This window comes from Alosa pseudoharengus, unplaced genomic scaffold, assembly GCF_046254945.1.
Source record: "Alosa pseudoharengus isolate Yale_2024_CS ecotype anadromous, Long Island Sound unplaced genomic scaffold, YU_APseudo_1.1 YU_APseudo_1.1_scf_20, whole genome shotgun sequence".
Taxonomy (NCBI): Eukaryota; Metazoa; Chordata; class Actinopteri; order Clupeiformes; family Clupeidae; genus Alosa; species Alosa pseudoharengus.
Genome location: NW_027468664.1, coordinates 35,315,874 through 35,335,674, shown reverse-complemented (window position 1 = coordinate 35,335,674; position 19,801 = coordinate 35,315,874). Strand labels below are relative to the sequence as shown.

The window sequence follows — 19,801 nt, the reverse complement described above, 5'->3', positions numbered from 1 at the left end:
GGTTTAAGGTCTGGGGCACGGATTTGACATCTGTGACTTCTTCATTGAGGACTTGCTTAGCAGCACTGTCCGCTTTCTCATTTCCCCTCAGACCAACATGGCCTGGGACCCAGCAAAAAACTACACTGAAGTTCTGGTTCTTTAGACGTTGTAGTTGATCAAGCTCAGCTTTGGTTGTACTTTTTGCGTGACATTAAAGCCTACTGGAAAGATTTTTAATTGCAATTTAATTGAATGCAATTTACTTTTACGATTAAATAAAATTAATTTATCCCTCTCACCCATAGTTTTCTATTTATTTACAAATGTACATAGGCCTACTGTAATTACATTTATACATAGTTATTCTACTGATCTTCATACTATTCATCCTGCACATAGACTTATTCTTACTACTCTTAAGTTGTTGTTTCTGCACTACAATGACACTGTTTCCACACTGCACATAGCTGTATGTTATGTACATTTCTGTTATATATTTGTCAAATTGAATATCCATAATTATTCTGTTTTATTATATTCTGTTAATACACTGCCTATATCTATATTATTATTTCTACTATTATACTGTTACTGCTACATCTACATGCATTATTCTACTTATTGCATGAGATAACTGCTAATACACTGCACATATTTATATTTAATTCATATTACTCTAAACCACCTTCTGTAAATCAACTGTATACTACTGTCTACATTGCACTATATTTCTTGACCTGTCTCTGTATATTTCATCACCTTTCTATACTTTGCATCACATTGCATGCATACTGTTATGGAAGCATATGAGTAGCTTTTCTCAAATGAGAATGCAATCTGCAATATGCAATTCAAAAAGACATTACATTATGCAATTGACAATTCATTATGCAATTTAATATTGCAATTTGCAATAATATCCAACAAATTATATTTTAATCTGCAAAGTGACAATGAAATCCTAAAATCAATTCCAATAATTTTGGTTAAAAAATGGAATAAACATGGATTGAATTGCATTCCATTTTGCCATGGTACTTCAGTCTCAAAATTCAAATGGCAATTCATTTTGCATTTCAATTTTCAATATTCAGTTTCATCATTTAACTGTCAATTCGTTTTGCAATTTAATATTTAAAGTGCAATGTAGGATTGCATTTTAAAAACATATTTGGCAAAACTGTCAATGCCAGCTTGAAAAGATTTTGGATTATTTTGGGCAAAACGTTTTGCCATCGTTTTAAGGCATTTTATTCAAATGGAAAAGAAATAGCGCCCCCCGTGATTGCATTGCACTTTGGTCACGCTCTTTGTGTTGCAAAATTCAAATGGCCATTCAATCTGCCAAACGCATTGCAATCTGTCAAGTCACTCGTCAAGGCGGGAACTAGGCTACGTCACTTCCGTGTTAACGTCTTCTTACCAGAGCCCGTCTACGGGCTAATGTCTTATTAGACATTCTCTGTTCTTACCCAGTTAGCGTTTGCAATGGAGGAGTTTGCAGTCTCTGGCCGACAGACCCGGCTGTAGAGTACAGTGACAGAGGGGGCATTTGCGATTTTCAAGGGGGCACTTTTTTTTTGGGGGGGGGGGGGGGGGGGGGTGTTGGCGGTGCAAACATATCATGTCACAGTTGATGAATAATGTTAACCGTGACCGCGAGTAGGCCTAGTGTCCGCGAGACCCTCTGTGTTCTTACATTATTAAGGCTCTTATGTTGCTGCTGATAACTTTGCCAACCAGCGGCATCTTTAGTAGCATCCCCTCCCCCCAGCAATTAGTAGCCTACAAATAAGCATCGTATACAACAATTCAGCGATATAGATTTGGCCAAATGTGGGCCCGGAGCGACCGCACCCCCCGGTTTGCTTATGAGGCTAGCCAGACCACGGAGGGGAGTCTCCGTTGTGTGTGTGTGTGTGTGTGAGAGAGAGAGAGAGCAGGGCAAGGAAAGGCTGTGAGTTTTAGCCTAACTAACGACAATGGACGACAGAGTGGGCGATCTAGCCCTGCTTGTCCTGTGAACTCCAAAGAGCTCCGCGATCTCCCTAATAGGAGAGGTAACCCTCTATTCCCTCCAGTGGTATCCACAGAAGGTCTCCCCACCGTCTAGCGCCCATTAGCTGTAAGGCCTCAGAAATCTTTGAACGGACCAGATTTACATCAAATCGGACAAAAGTAGGGCTAGATAGCCCACTCTGTCGTCCATTTTCAGTAATCTGTCCGTTGAGTCAGACTCGTTGACACGGTGGTGTTCTACATAATCAGCCAGAGACCTTAGTGCAGCAACTTCTCCATTGCAAGCACTAACTGGGTAAGACGTAAACACGGAAGTGACGTAGCCTAGTTCCCGCCTTGACGAGAGACTTGACAGATTGCAATGCGTTTGGCATATTGAATGGCCATTTGAATTTTGCAACACAAAGAGCGTGACCAAAGTGCAATGCAATCACGGGGGGCGCTATTTCTTTTCTATTTGAATAAAATGCCACAAAACGATGGCAAAACGTTTTGCCCAAAATAATCCAAAATCTTTTCAAGCTGACATTGACAGTTTTGCCAAATATGTTTTAAAAATGCAATCCTACATTGCACTTTAAATATTAAATTGCAAAACGAATTGACAGTTAAATGATTAAACTGAATATTGAAAATTGAAATGCAAAAGGAATTGACATTTGAATTTTGAGACTGAAGTACCATGGCAAAATGGAATGCAATTCAATCCATGTTTATTCTATTTTTTAACCAAAATTATTTAAATTGATTTTAGGATTGCATTGTCACTTTGCAAATTAAAATACAATTTGTTGGAAATTATTGCAAATTGCAATATTAAATTACATAATGAATTGGCAATTGCATAATGTAAAGTCATTTTGAATTGCATATTGCAGATTGCATTCTCATTTGAATAAAGCTACTCATATGCTTCCATATACTGTAGCTACATGAATCACAGCTAAGATCCTTGGTTGCTATGAAGGCCAGTCGTTCTAAATGGATGGTTGCTATGGCCAAAGGCCACAGTTATCTCTGCCGTTGTCAAGCGGGCATATCCTAACTTTATCTTATTTTAAACATCTCTATTTTACTTAGCCTACTTCCATACAGTGAGTCCCATTAAGAAGTGGCCACTTCATTCGTGCTTACCGTGATTCATACAGCAGCATTATTAAATTAATCTGTCACCATATGCCTATGCCAACGTTTGCAAAGAGGAGAATCTTTTAATTTGATTCACAATGAAACGTTACATTTAATGTACATGTAAACAATGAGTAGGCTAGTTTTGGTTGTTGTTGGTGGTGTTACTGCATCCCTTAGTTATTATGCCTACAATGCAAAATTGTTCCCTCGTGATTGTTAGACGCATTTCAAAACATCGCGACCTGAAATGCCACCACAAAACATTGTTTGTGAATCGGTCTTATTAGGAGTCCTCGCTTAAGCTGTCACAGACTCAGGCGCTACTTAGGGCTAAAATGCTTCCTGAATTACTCTTAGTAAAAAAAAATAGGAGTCCTAAAGTTACGAGTGACGAAGTTACGAGTACAAGCATATCAAGCAACATAAATCTCATAACGTTAACGTTACAGCAACATCTCCTCCCTGACATAGCTAGCTAGCTTCTAGCCACACAAGAAATGAATGATTTTAAATCTCCGCTTAGCATTCTAATAACAGAAGGGGCACATTTATGTTGACCACTACAACATGACTCATTATGTCTGTAACTCTATAAAACACTTACTTTCATAAAGGAAGCACGCCATCCAGCACATACACATGGAAACCGATATTTTAGGTACTTGGCCAATGGCCACGAACTCAAAACGTGTCTCCCTGAAGCTCTTCTAGAATCTTTGCTCTGAAGGCTGCGTTGCTATGGCAACATCAAATAAACGGAGAGTCTTTTCAAGGTATTTCCTGCTTGTACTGTCGTCAAATCCATGCTTTGAGGAAAAAAATCTTTTTATCATAGTTCCCTCTTCAATGAGCGATTACCAGCTCGTTTTTGTAACAGAGATAGCTGTTTATTGTCCCTAGGTTTACAGAAACACCTAGAACTATTCATATTAATACGTATGGAAATCAAGTTAACGCTGCCGACCACTGTTTGTCTATTACATGGCCCAGAATGCCTTGCATGTCTTTACAACAAAACAACACAGTAAAACCTAAATGCCCGTAAACATATGCATTTGCATACTTGTAACATTTTTAATAATACTCTCCCATCATGATATGTAACAATAATGAAAATTTTTATTTGAATACCGTCAATGTGAAAACAACTCTATTATGTAAGCTATATATAGCTACCGTTCTCCTTGCTATTTCAGTTCGTAAGTTCATACTATCCCATGGCAGAGCAAGGATTTCATGATTGGGCAAGGTTGCCTGGAGACATTGTGGATACCCAGAGGCATTGATTGAGCATACTCGGAAGGCGTTGTGATAGAAGGTGAAAGGTGTATAGGTGAATGGGGAGAGTTACCAAATACCTGTGGGTGGTTTGCCAAATGATGGAAACTTTTGGAATATTTCTTTTTTTTTTTTAGCTTATGCACCCTCACACTGGAGTCCCCAGTTCATATACAAAATTTGGTATCGATATGTGACAGTGTTCCTGTGATATGGACAACTTCCTGTTTCGGAGCTTCGCCGCCGATTTCGTTTGGCTGTGACGGGCAAACGCTTTCGAAAATCAAAAATCCTTCTAGTAACTTTTGTGAGGCTTGGGCCAATGATGATGTACGTCAAGTTTCGTGGCGTTCGGACCAAATTTGTGACCTGTGAAAATTTAGTTTCGCTTTCTATTCAATCCAATATGGCGGACGAACGACACGCCCACTTGACGTCATCTTCTCGAGCAAGTTACACTGGTACTGCCCGGACGTTTTAAAGTTGGAACGGTGTCTGTATCTCAAAGGGCCTAGGCACAGGAGCTGGAAAAAATTAGGGAGACGGGAATAATAATAATATTAAATATAACCGCAAGCGGTGATTTACGGGGTCCGAGCAAAACGAACATGATGGCATAGCTTTTTAGTTTTACATATGCTTTGATTGTTTGGGCACAATTGTTCAAAAGAAACGTGATCGGATTTCGGTTATCGGATTTCAGTTACCGGATTTCAGCTATCGGATTGGATCAAATCTTGAAAATGGGTTGTTCAAAGGGAAACAAGGATCCTGAAATTGGATTAGATCACATAATCTATTCTTGGTTTTGATCTGGATAAAACCTTCACTTTGTGTCGTTCAAAACTTTTGAGTTGGATTGGAATAAATTTGATGCATAAAATTAGGATTACCCTGAGCTGTAACATTATAGTGTGCTAACCTCCACAACCCAACAGTATTCTAACAATACTTGATTCTACAGGACTATTTATTTGTTGTGGATAAGATGAAGGGTTTGATAATGGAAGGCAGTGTTTCCCACAGAATTGAATTGTATTTGTGGTGGTGGGTTCTGTGTCGGAGTCAATAAGATAAACAGCGTATAATTATACAGTTATACTTGCCTTGCACTACAAGTCCATATTGACAAGTAGCTGTAATGCTGTAATGTTATAGTGTGCTAACCTCCACAACCCAACAGCATTCTATTCTAGTATGCTAACCTCCACAACCCAACAGTATTTTAACACTAATGCTTCAGGTGGGATTTGAACACTCAACATAAGGATGACCAGTACAAGGCATTATCCCACTAAGCCACTGTCAATCCTACATCTTTGCCAGTCACATTCACATGGTGAAAATGTGTATTGGTAAACACACAAGAAAAACTCCAAGTATACATTTGACAATAAAATGAAGGGCTTTCCTGAAAGAGAACACCTGAAAACGTTTGGAAATTCTGGGACAATTAGACATTTGCAGAGAAGAACAGTAATGGATGAAATATAAATATGATAGACTTAATGATGAAGGAAAAATAGTAAACAAAGAAGTTCCCCTATATGTCTTCGAGTGTGTCGGCATTCTGATTCTTGGCAACTAATGAGTGTGAATGTTGATTGCCTGATGTCATTCAGGTGCTGTTCAATGGTGTGACTCTTCAATAACCAATAGCATGTGCATCTTGAGCCTAAAGCTCTAGCAGGATTCGAACTCTCAACCTAACAAACACCAGCACTAGGCATTATCCCTCTGAGCCACTAACAATCCGACATATTAGGCAGTCACATTCACATGGTGAAAATGTGTGTTGGTAAACACACAAGAAAAACTCCAAGTATACATTTGACAATAAAATTAAGGGCTTTCCTGAAAGAGTACACCTGAAAACTTTTGGATATTCTGGGGCAATTAGACATTTATAGAGAAGAACAGTAATGGATGAAATATAAATATGATAGACTTAATGATGAAGGAAAAATAGTAAACAAAGAAGTTCCCCTATATGTCATAGAGTGTGTCGGCATTCTGATTCTTGGCAACTAATGAGTGTGAATGTTAATTGCCTGATGTCATTCAGGTGCTGTTCAATGGTGTCAATCTTCAATAACCAATAGCATGTGCATCTTGAGCTTCAAGCTCTAGCAGGATTCAAACTCTCAACCTAACAAACACCAGCAGTGTGTAATGAGTGTGAATGTTAATTGCCTTATGTCATTCAGGTGCTGTTCAATGGTGTGACTCAGAAGGCTCAATGGTATGGAGTGATGACACGGAGATGGCAGGTTTCGGTGCAACACAAGTTAACTTTATTTGAGTTTCAATTCATCTGTTCTTTTGTTCTTTACTTGTATGTGTGCTGCATCAAAGAGGAAACAAACAGAAAATGGAGTAATCAGTGAAATGGGGTAAATCAGTACAGATCCCAACTCACAAACAAACCAATTGACATTTGAACAATAAACTGAAATCATATGGCTATATAAGGTACAACTAAACAATACTTGACATCCCAAGTCAACCAACATCACCTAATCATCTCTCACATGGGACTCCAACACACCAAACCAACAAACAAAGACCTTAACTTTACACATGATGGCAGAGCTACTCTATAAACTGATAAACATCACAAAAGTCATAGTGAGGGTGATTAAAGTGATGACTTACGTTAACTCAAAGACGCACACAGAGCAGGACACACTGGAGTGCTGGGTTGAGATGAACAAAAGAGCGAACTGAGGGCGAGCAAACAATTTATCCTGGTCTGAGCCCCTGCTCCGGAGCTACAGGGTTTCCCAGCGGGTAAACTTTGGAAAGATTTGCAAAGATTTGGAAAAGATTTTTGAAAGACTACAGTCTCAGACCCTCTCACATCTAAAGACAAGTAGTAGAGTTTTAAGTCACAGACTATGATTTTGCAATGACTAGGGATCGATCTTGCAGGGTCACTATTTACAAGACTGCAACATGATTCCTTTAAATTATTACCCATTGTGCAATAGATAAACAGGAACTGAAAATTATAGCCTACTAAACTCAAAGTCGTATTTTCATGTTTCTGCAGCATTGTTTCATGCGTGACATCCTTAACCGATATAGAGTTGTTCTGTCAAGTGGAAGAGCCGACTAAATATGTATAAGAAATGACAGATATTATAAGAATAACAAATAATTATAGGCTACAGCTTATAATTATACAGTAATACTTGCCTTGCACTACAAGTGCATATTGACAAGTAGCTGTAATGTTATAGTGTGTTATCCTCCACAACCCAACAGCATTCTATTGTAATATGCTAACATCCACAACTCACTAATGCTTCAAGTGGGATTTGAACTCTCAACCTAAGGATCACCAGTACAAGGCATTATCCCACTGAGCCACTGTCAATCCTACATGTTGTCCAGTCACATTCACATGGTGAAAATGTGTATTGGTAAACACACAAGAAAAACTCCAAGCATGGAGGGGCGATTAGACATTTGTAGAGATGAACACTAATAGATTAAATATAAATATGATAGACTTAATGATGAAGGAAAAATAGTAAACAAAGAAGTTCCCCTGAATGTCATAGAGTGTGTCGGCATTCTGATTCTTGGCAACTAATGAGTGTGAATGTTGATTGCCTGATGTCATTCAGGTGCTGTTCAATGGTGTGACTCTTCAATAACCAATAGCATGTGCATCTTGAGCCTAAAGCTCTAGCAGGATTCGAACTCTCAACCTAACAAACACCAGCACTAGGCATTATCCCTCTGAGCCACTAACAATCCGACATATTAGGCAGTCACATTCACATGGTGAAAATGTGTGTTGGTAAACACACAAGAAAAACTCCAAGTATACATTTGACAATAAAATTAAGGGCTTTCCTGAAAGAGTACACCTGAAAACTTTTGGATATTCTGGGGCAATTAGACATTTATAGAGAAGAACAGTAATGGATGAAATATAAATATGATAGACTTAATGATGAAGGAAAAATAGTAAACAAAGTAAAATAGTAAACAAAATATGTCAGAGTGTGTCGGCATTCTGATTCTTGGCAACTAATGAGTGTGAATGTTAATTGCCTGATGTCATTCAGGTGCTGTTCAATGGTGTCAATCTTCAATAACCAATAGCATGTGCATCTTGAGCTTCAAGCTCTAGCAGGATTCGAACTCTCAACCTAACAAACACCAGCAGTGTGTAATGAGTGTGAATGTTAATTGCCTGATGTCATTCAGGTGCTGTTCAATGGTGTGACTCAGAAGGCTCAATGGTATGGAGTGATGACACGGAGATGGCAGGTTTCGGTGCAACACAAGTTAACTTTATTTGAGTTTCAATTCATCTGTTCTTTTGTTCTTTACTTGTATGTGTGCTGCATCAAAGAGGAAACAAACAGAAAATGGAGTAATCAGTGAAATGGGGTAAATCAGTACAGATCCCAACTCACAAACAAACCAATTGACATTTGAACAATAAACTCAAATCATATGGCTATATAAGGTACAACTAAACAATACTTGACATCCCAAGTCAACCAACATCACCTAATCATCTCTCACATGGGACTCCAACACACCAAACCAACAAACAAAGACCTTAACTTTACACATGATGGCAGAGCTACTCTACAAACTGATAAACATCACAAAAGTCATAGTGAGGGTGATTAAAGTGATGACTTACGTTAACTCAAAGACGCACACAGAGCAGGACACACTGGAGTGCTGGGTTGAGATGAACAAAAGAGCGAACTGAGGGCGAGCAAACAATTTATCCTGGTCTGAGCCCCTGCTCCGGAGCTACAGGGTTTCCCAGCGGGTAAACTTTGGAAAGATTTGCAAAGATTTGGAAAAGATTTTTGAAAGACTACAGTCTCAGACCCTCTCACATCTAAAGACAAGTAGTAGAGTTTTAAGTCACAGACTATGATTTTGCAATGACTAGGGATCTTGCAGGGTCACTATTTACAAGACTGCAACATGATTCCTTTAAATTATTACCCATTGTGCAATAGATAAACAGGAACTGAAAATTATAGACTACTAAACTCAAAGTCGTATTTTCGTGTTTCTGCAGCATTGTTTCATGCGTGACATCCTTAACCGATATAGAGTTGTTCTGTCAAGTGGAAGAGCCGACTAAATATGTATAAGAAATGACAAATAATTATAGGCTACAGCTTATAATTATACAGTAATACTTGCCTTGCACTACAAGTCCATATTGACAAGTAGCTGTAATGTTATAGTGTGTTATCCTCCACAACCCAACAGCATTCTATTGTAGTATGCTAACATCCACAACTCACTAATGCTTCAAGTGGGATTTGAACTCTCGAGCTAAGGATCACCAGTACAAGGCATTATCCCACTGAGCCACTGTCAATCCTACATGTTGGCCAGTCACATTCACATGGTGAAAATGTGTATTGGTAAACACACAAGAAAAACTCCAAGCATGAAGGGGCGATTAGACATTTGTAGAGATGAACACTAATAGATTAAATATAAATATGATAGACTTAATGATGAAGGAAAAATAGTAAACAAAGAAGTTCCCCTGAATGTCATAGAGTGTCTCGGCATTCTGATTCTTGGCAACTGATGAGTGTGAATGTTGATTGCCTGATGTCATTCAGGTGCTGTTCAATGGTGTGAATCTTCAATAACCAATAGTATTCGAGCTAGAGCCTAAAGCACTACCGGGGATTCGAACCCTCAACCTAACAAACACCAGCACTAGGCATTATCCCACTGAGCCACTGACAATCCTACATATTGAGTTGTCACATTCACATGGTGAAAATGTGTGTTGGTAAACACACAAGAAAAACTCCAAGTATATATTTGACAATAAAATGAAGGGCTTTCCTGAAAAAATACACCTGAAAACTTTTGGATATTCTGGGGCAATTAGACATTTATAGAGAAGAACAGTAATGGATGAAATATAAATATGATAGACTTAATGATGAAGGAAAAATAGTAAACAAAGAAGTTCCCCTATATGTCATAGAGTGTGTCGGCATTCTGATTCTTGGCAACTAATGAGTGTGAATGTTAATTGTCTGATGTCATTCAGGTGCTGTTCAATAGTGTGAATCTTCAATAACCAATAGCATGTGCATCTTGAGCCTAAAGCTCTAGCAGGATTCGAACTCTCAACCTAACAAACACCAGCACTTGACATTATCCCACTCTGCCACTGACAATCATACACATTCAGTAGTCACATTCAAATGGTGAAAATGTGTGTTGGTAAACACACAAGAAAAACTCCAAGTATATATTTGACAATAAAATGAAGGGCTTTCCTGAAAGAGTACACCTGAAAACTTTTGGATATTCTTGGGTAATTAGACATGTATAGAGAAGAACAGTAATCAATGAAATATAAATATGATAGACTTAATGATGAAGGAAAAATAGTAAACAAAGAAGTTCCCCTATATGTCATAGAGTGTGTCGGCATTCTGATTCTTGGCAACTAATGAGTGTGAATGTTAATTGTCTGATGTCATTCAGGTGCTGTTCAATAGTGTGAATCTTCAATTACCAATAGCATGTGCATCTTGAGCCTAAAGCTCTAGCAGGATTCGAACTCTCAACCTAACAAACACCAGCACTAGGCATTATCCCACTCAGCCACTGACAATCATACACATTGAGCAGTCACATTCAAATGGTGAAAATGTGTGTTGGCAAACACACAACATCAAGAAAATTCCTAGCATACATTTGACAATAGAATTAAGGGCTTTATAAAAAAGAGTACATATCTGAAAATGTGCACTGTTAATGGTATCCACCTAATGATGGTTGTATGGTTGTTATCCAAGAAAAAAAAAATACTCATATAGGAATATAGGTGATATAGGAGAAATGGGCTGAGTGGTCAAACTTTATTGGCCTATATCTCTGAAATGGAACAACGTATCCAAATTCTTTTGATAACTTTTGTGAGGCTTTGTCTAAACATTGTCTGTGAGAATTTTGGTGAAGATTTGATAATTTTTGAAGCCTGTGAAACTTTTTATGATGTTTGGCTTTTCTCTGAAATTGTGGCAAAAGTAAACATTTTTAGAGCATAAGACCAGGGTGAAAAAGATGCATCTGAATGTAGAGATTAATATGATGAAAGAATTTTGAGTCTAGGTGAATCTGGTAAGGAGAAATAAGCGTTTTTGACAAGAGCGCCACCTTTGGGTGCAGTACCCCAAATTTGGGTTATGGGTAGTGGGGGGTACTGGTAACAATACTTGAAAATGTCAAGTTTCTAGGACTTACGGTTTATAGGAATATAGGTGATCTAGGAAAAAAGGCCTAAGTGGTCTAACTTTATTGGCCTATATCTCTGAAATGGAACAAAATATCAAAATTCTGAGCGATAACTTTTGTGAGGCTTGGTCTAAACATTGTCTGTGAGAATTTTGGTGAAGATTCGATTATTTTTGAAGAGTGTGAAACTTTTTATAATGTTTGGCTTTTCCATGAAATTGTGGAAAAAGTAAACATTTGTAGACCATAAGACCAGGGCCAAAAAGATGCATCTGAGTTTAGAGATTAATATTCTGAAAGAATTTTGAGTCTAGGTGAATCTGGTAAAGAGAAATAAGCATAATTAACTTTTTTTTTCAATAGCGCCACCTTTGGGTGCAGTACCCCAAATTTTGGGTTATGGGTAGAGGGGGGTACTGGTAACCATACCTGAAAATTTCAAGAGTTTTGGAGTTACGGTTTAGGCTGCAGTATGACTTTTACAGAATTTTGGCCAAAAAATGAACGGTACAGAAACAATAGGGTTCCTGCAGCTACGCTGCTCGGACCCCTAATAATAATCCTTACAAAAACAATAGGGCCTTGCGCCCTTCGGTGCTCGGTAGGGATGTAACGGTATGAAAATTTAACCTCACGGTTATAGTGACCAAAATTATCACGGTTTTCGGTATTATCACGGTATTTTTAAAAGTGTGTTCAATATGTTCAGAAAGCACTGATAGGCCTACACAAGCTGAAATAGTTTCAAAAAGTGTCCCGTTCAGTTTTTCATGTTGAATTGGCTATGTGCTTATCGCTTAACTTACCCTACCATGACTTGGAGGTTGCTATTACTGTTATTTGGATCCAATGAGTGAGACCAGGCTTGGAATTTCACCATTCTGGGGGCAAGGCCACTTGGCCTTCAGTTGGGCATATTTGGTGGAGGGCACAAAGGCCACATAGGCTATAAAAAATATCAAAGTTGTATAGCCTATTCACTGCAGTAGACCTGCATCACTGTATGAAACATTACAAAAACATGAAACATGACATATTATATAGAACTGCAAATCATCTGAACATCTAATATTTACAGATATCTAGGCTATATTTAACATTTATTTTATATTTGGCCTGTTATGAAATCATGTATTGAACAATTTAAGCACAGTTCAGCTTTAAGAAACTCAAATAGCCTAGATGCATGCTTAGCATTTTGTGATCTACTTTTACAAACTCTTAGTCAGCTGTCCTCTGATTTACCGATATATAGGTGATATTTGTAACATTTATTTTGTATTTGGCCTGTTATGAAATCATGTGGAACAATTTAAACACATTGTAAAACTTAAAGCCCAAATTTGGAGACATCCATGCATGTCGAAATGTACTGCAAATTCAAAACTGGATTACTCTGGAACGGCTAACTGTACAGGGGACTGCGTTACACCTTTATGTTCGGTAAGGTCTGCTGTTTATTCTGATATATGGTTTGTCATGTGTTAAACGAAAGGTTCGTGAAGTATTGCACCGAGAGGAATGGGTAGGGAGATGGACGAAAACCTTCAGTAGAATTTATGATTAAATTTAATTATATTATTTACGTTTCTCGCGAACCGTTCACCACAGCAATTCGCGGCTAACATCGTTTAAAAGCTGAGAAAAAGCTCTTTCATGTGATACTTGTGATGTCTGTGTGATGAGTAGGCTACATCGCGAGTAGTTCAACTGAGAAGAATAGGTGAATTTAGACGCACTTTCTTTCTTGCGCTGTCACTTTCTCCACTGCGTAAAAGAAATTAATTTGCGCTGTGAATGCTAAGATTATTTTGACAGGCCATAGGCTAAATAAAATTCGCTATTAGTAGGATGCAAAGCAGAATATTGAAAGAAGGGCACCAAGGGCACCGTGGCCTGTAAACCTCTGATTTTCAAATGGACATCACGGCCAACGCAAGGGGCAAAAACGTGGCCGCCGTGAAATTCCTACCCTGAGTGAGACCAAAGTAAGTGTTCGAAATAAAACTTTAGGCTACTGTGTTCTTCTGATAACGTGAGTGGAATGGATTTAATGTGCACGCGAACATAGAGCAGAGTGCAAATGATACAGTGCAAGTTTTGCAGTGAAAATGTTCCGCCTTTTAAAATCAGGTGTAGCCTAATCCAATTCGCAGTTAAAACCATCAATTAGACAACAGAATCAGTAGGGTACCAATTTTGCTTCATTGTACCAGGCCTACTGTATGTCAAAAGCAGGCTCGGATGAAGCTGGGAAGGATTAAACACACGGTTTCAACATCGTGATAATCAACCGTGATAATTATGATATTTCAAAAGAAAACGGTAATTGTTATCGTCAACATTTTTATCACGGTTTATCATTATACCGGTAATCGTTACATCCCTAGTGCTCGGGCCCTAATAATCCTTACAAAAACAATAGGGCCTTGCGCCCTTCGGTGCTCGGGCCCTAAATATAGCTGCAAGCAGCAATGAGGGGGCCAAGCAGAATAGGCCGGAGTAGCCACGGCGACAAGATAGAACTCAGCAGACACCCGGGATCAACAGGGCTGAAACAGGGCTGAGTATTGCCACCGCCTTCGCCAGCCAGCCACCCCCCCCACCTAATCACCCCAGCCCATCCCACCCCGTCCTGCCCTGCCCTTGCACGCACGCATTAGAATTAACTGGATGGAACATGTTGTCATCAGTTTCACATCAAAAAATAAAAAAGATTGATAAAACACATCAGCAACAACACATCAAAATGCAATATTGCTAATGGCAGCACCCCCTACAGGTCAAATGTCACCAAATGTTTTGAGCATCCTCCTAATGGGGTCATGAATATATGTAGTAACTTTGGTTATGATACATGGCAGGGTTGCTGAGATATGAGCTCACTTCCTGTTTGGCGGCTTCGCCACCAATTTCGATTGGCTGTTATGGGCGAATGCTTTTGTCAATTGTTATAGAGAGCAATATATTGATAGGTTATGGTCTGAAGATGGTTTGTGCCAATGTTGGTGAAGATCAGATGAAATTTGCGACCTGTGATAACTTTTTGATGTTTTTGATTAAATCTAACATGGCGGCCGAATCAATTACGATGACATCACAAGTTGGCCTGGGTCGGCCTAAGGACCTCCAACAGTATTACCAGACACCACTAGTACATTTTAATTCTAAGCACAAGAGCAGCTACAGGCCAAAAGGCATGTTTCTTAATTACAGCGCCCCCTAGAGGTCAAAGGTCACCAGATTTCTTGAGCGTCCCCCTGATTGGGTCCTGAGTCCATGCACCAAGTTTGGCTTTGATACATGCAAGGGTTGCTGAGATATGAGCTCACTTCCTGTTTGGCGGCTTCGCTGCATATTTCGATTGGCTGTTACGGGCAAACGGTTTGAGTTCCGAAGACGAAAAGGGATAACTTTTGTGTGGCTTGATGTGAAGATCAAGTGTGTCAGGTTTGGTGTTCTACAGGACTATTTATTTGTTGTGGATAAGATGAAGGGTTTGATAATGGAAGGCAGTGTTTCCCACAGAATTGAATTGCATTTGTGGTGGTGGGTTCTGTGTCGGAGTCAATAAGATAAACAGCCTATAATTATACAGTTATACTTGCCTTGCACTACAAGTCCATATTGACAAGTAGCTGTAATGCTGTAATGTTATAGTGTGCTAACCTCCACAACATTCTATTTTAGTATGCTAACCTCCACAACCCAACAGTATTTGAACACTAATGCTTCAGGTGGGATTTGAACTCTCAACCTAAGGATGACCAGTACAAGGCATTATCCCACTAAGCCACTGTCAATCCTACATCTTTGCCAGTCACATTCACATGGTGAAAATGTGTATTGGTAAACACACAAGAAAAACTCCAAGTATACATTTGACAATAAAATGAAGGGCTTTCCTGAAAGAGTACACCTGAAATCTTTTGGAAATTCTGGGGCAATTAGACATTTGTAGAGAAGAAGAGTAATGGATGAAATTAAAATACGATAGACTTAATGATGAAGGAAAAATAGTAAACAAAGAAGTTCCCCTATATGCCATAGAGTGTGTCGGCATTCTGATTCTTTGCAACTAATGAGTGTGAATGTTGATTGCCTGATGTCATTCAGGTGCTGTTCAATGGTGTGAATCTTCAATAACCAATAGCATGTGCATCTTGAGCCCAAAGCTCTAGAAGGATTGGAACTCTCAACCTAACAAACACCAGCACTAGGCATTATCCCTCTGAGCCACTGACAATCCGACATATTAGGCAGTCACATTCACATGATGAAAATGTGTGTTGGTAAACACACAAGAAAAACTCCAAGTATACATTTGACAATAAAATGAAGGGCTTTCCTGAAAGAGTACACCTGAAACTTTTGGATATTCTGGGGCAATTATACATTTATAGAGAAGAACAGTAATGGATGAAATATAAATATGATAGACTTAATGATGAAGGAAAAATAGTAAACAAAGAAGTTCCCCTATATGTCATAGAGTGTGTCGGCATTCTGATTCTTGGCAACTAATGAGTGTGAATGTCAATTGCCTGATGTCATTCAGGTGCTGTTCAATAGTGTGAATCTTCAATAACCAATAGCATGTGCATCTTGAGCCTAAAGCTCTAGCAGGATTCAAACTCTCAACCTAACAAACACCAGCACTAGGCATTATCCCACTCAGCCACTGACAATCATACACATTGAGCAGTCACATTCAAATGGTGAAAATGTGTGTTGGCAAACACACAACATCAAGAAAATTCCTAGCATACATTTGGGCTTTATAAAAAAAGAGTACAGATCTGAAAATGTGCACTGTTAATGGTATCCAAGAAAGAAAAAAAAACTCATATAGGAATATAGGTGATATAGGAGAAATGGGCTGAGTGGTCGAACTTTATTGGCCTATATCTCTGAAATGGAACAACGTATCCAAATTCTTTTGATAACTTTTGTGAGGCTTTGTCTAAACATTGTCTGTGAGAATTTTGGTGAAGATTTGATAGTTTTTGAAACCTGTGAAACTTTTTATGATGTTTGGCTTTTCTCTGATTTTTAGAGCATAAGACCAGGGTGAAAAAGATGCATCTGAATGTAGAGATTAATATGATGAAAGAATTTTGAGTCTAGGTCAATCTGGTAAGGAGAAATAAGCCTTTTTGACAAGAGCGCCACCTTTGGGTGCAGTACCCCAAATTTTGAGTTATGGGTAGTGGGGGGTACTGGTAACAATACTTGAAAATGTCAAGTTTCTACGACTTACGGTTTATAGGAATATAGGTGATCTAAGAAAAAAGGCCTAAGTGGTCTAAGTTTATTGGCCTCTGAAATGAACAAAATATCAAAATTCTGAGTGATAACTTTTGTGAGGCTTGGTCTAAACATTGTCTGTGAGAATTGTTGGTGAAGATTTGATTATTTTTGAAGAGTGTGAAACTTTTTATAATGTTTGGCTTTTCCATGAAATTGTGGCAAAAGTAAACATTTTTAGACCATAAGACCAGGGCCAAAAAGATGCATCTGAGTTTAGAGATTAATATTATGAAAGAATTTTGAGTTTAGGTCAATCTGGTAAGGAGAAATTAGCATAATTAACTTTTTTTTCCAATAGCGCCACCTTTTGGTTATGGGTAGAGGGGGGTACTGGTAACCATACCTGAAAATTTCAAGAGTTTTGGAGTTACGGTTTAGGCTGCAGTATGACTTTTACAGAATTTTGGCCAAAAATGAACGGTACAGAAACAATAGGGGTCCTGCAGCTACGCTGCTCGGACCCCTAATAATAAGAACAAATAGAAACACAATGGGTGCCTTCGCAGCTTCGCTGCTTGGCCCCCAAAAATAAATTGTCAATCTCTGTACATGCCTGATGCCCAGGGCCCACTGTTTTTAAAACAGTGTAATCTACATGAAAATTATCCCGATTTGAAAATTCCATGTTTCTGCATCTGTGATCAGGGACCAGTTTAAAAGTAATCATTGATTCCACACATCAAGACATGGGATTTATCAATCTGGATCACTTTGATCCAAATGACAGTTTTGAAGAACGGCCCAGGGGTGTGACTTTCACACCATACTTTTGTTACTGATAGCTGCTGAGTATTTCAAGACTGTTACATTAGCATGCCAAATGCCTAATGACCTCCTAGAATGATTGGCCTTTGAGTCAGAAAAGCTACAACTCTGTGTGAAAGGTACTTACACTTAGGTTCAATCCTTTGTCTAGATAGAAACACCATTGGACATAAAATATATTGAATCTACTTGCGTCTGTTACCAATATTTACCTGGGAACAAATGTGCTGCTTCATTCAACTCAGGGGCCGTGCACACGACGCCGGTTTTTGTGAAACCGGTGAGGTTTTGTTAACGGTTACGCCTTGCATGTACACGACGCCGGCAGTTTAGGGGACTGAAACCGATAGCTTTTGAAACCGGCTTCCGAAGTGGGAACTTTTGAAACCACCGGCTAACTTTCGCCGTGTAGACGGCTGTAGGTGCGAAGCCGGCAACTTTATGACGACATAGCCCCACCTCTCAACTCAGCCACGGCACTCGACCTGACATGTTGCTTGTCAAAACAAACCAAACCATTTATTTATCATATTAAAATGTTTTTCTTTCCCCTGTCATGATTTATGTGCACAATGTAGCCTATCAGCCTTTAGTGGCTAAGTTAGAAGCACACGTTAGCTTAACTTAGTTAAACATTAGCTTACTGCATGTTAGTGTTTTCTCCAGTGGTGCTCAGACCTAATGCAATGGGTAGGCTAAGAATTTGAAATTTTACATAGCAGTCACATACCTTGAAAATAAACTTTATTAGTTTAACAGTTGAATTGAAAACCAAATTGTCTGTAGTCTCCTTATTTCATGCGACTGCTTAACCAGAGCACTTATTAGACATTCTCTGGCTTAACAAACTGTTTCAACAATGTTTTCTTCTATGCGATTCACGCGAAATTATCGTGAATCTTCTGCACAGCGGCGCCATCGACTGGTCTGGCATATGCACTACAGCACATTTAGCCGGATACACCTCTGTGTGTACACGCGAGGTTTTTTCTTGCCGGAGTCGTTAAAGGTGTGAAAGCGGTAAGAAAAAATCCACCCATCGGTGTCGTGTAAACGGCCTCTCAGTCTCAGGACCGGTGTGGACAGTGCCCGGAGATGGGGGTGGATTCACGAGACCTTCCATCTCAGTTGCAGATGTAGTGTTGTCTGACAGTAACAATAAAAATAAATGTTGTCATATCACAACCACTATTCCAAAGGAATCCAGATTAGCTATACACAGGGGACAACATATATTGTATTATTTTACGATTTACCTGGGTATAAAGGTGCAGCATTATCGAACTCAGTCTGAGGACCAGCAGGACCAGTGTGGTCAGTCCCTAGCGATGGGGGTTGCGGTTGTTGTGACCTTGTCGCTCTTCTCCTAAACCGCTTGAACCGGTCTGTGTTAGTAACTTTGACCTCAGTATGGCCGAGGTACAGAGAAGGGGCCCAGTCAGGATCACACTCAATCATTTCATAAGCAGGTTTGCCTGCAAACAGTCACCAAATAAATTGCTATGTACCTAGATGTACAACATTTAAAACTGATTAAGGTTACGCTGTACGCTAGCACATTGGAAAGCTAATTTTCTAGCCATTTCATGCTAGTTAACATTGGCCTAATGTCAAATCTAATGGTCTGGTTAAGTAAAACGCTGGTTATTTGCCCACAACATAACATTTACAGAGAATAAGTAACTTACCTTTGTGAAAATGCTTTGAACACACCATCATGTGTGGTGGAGTGTTATCGAAGGTAATCTTGGGCCTCCTTACTGCTGCTATCCATGCCATTCGTCGCCTTTTTGTCACCTCTGAAACATGGCTTGTACTATTATTTTGCCACGCTGGAAAACGATAATAGGATATTCCGTTCTTAAGCTTTATGCCACTTCTATCGTGAGAACGACTATTACAGTTTATAACACAGCAGGTAGACGGCATCTTGAACACTTCCCTCCATGCAATCAAGTCTGGCGCATTTTCCTACTTGTTGTTTGTGCCGCGGATTCCCAAAATGCTTTGCGTTCACCACTGGGAATACGTCATGGTGACGACATATTAGCGA

The 19,801-nt window shown here is 39.1% G+C and overlaps 1 long non-coding RNA gene across 1 annotated transcript; it reads right to left on the bottom strand.

Moving 5' to 3' along the window:
* Positions 1–18,475: 18,475 nt before the first annotated feature.
* LOC143136775 (uncharacterized) lies at positions 18,476–19,136 on the bottom strand. The gene is made up of 2 exons (XR_012989449.1): positions 19,005–19,136; positions 18,476–18,894 (listed from the first exon to the last, which is right to left on the bottom strand). It is a non-coding gene; the product is annotated as an uncharacterized LOC143136775 (long non-coding RNA).
* Positions 19,137–19,801: the final 665 nt, after the last annotated feature.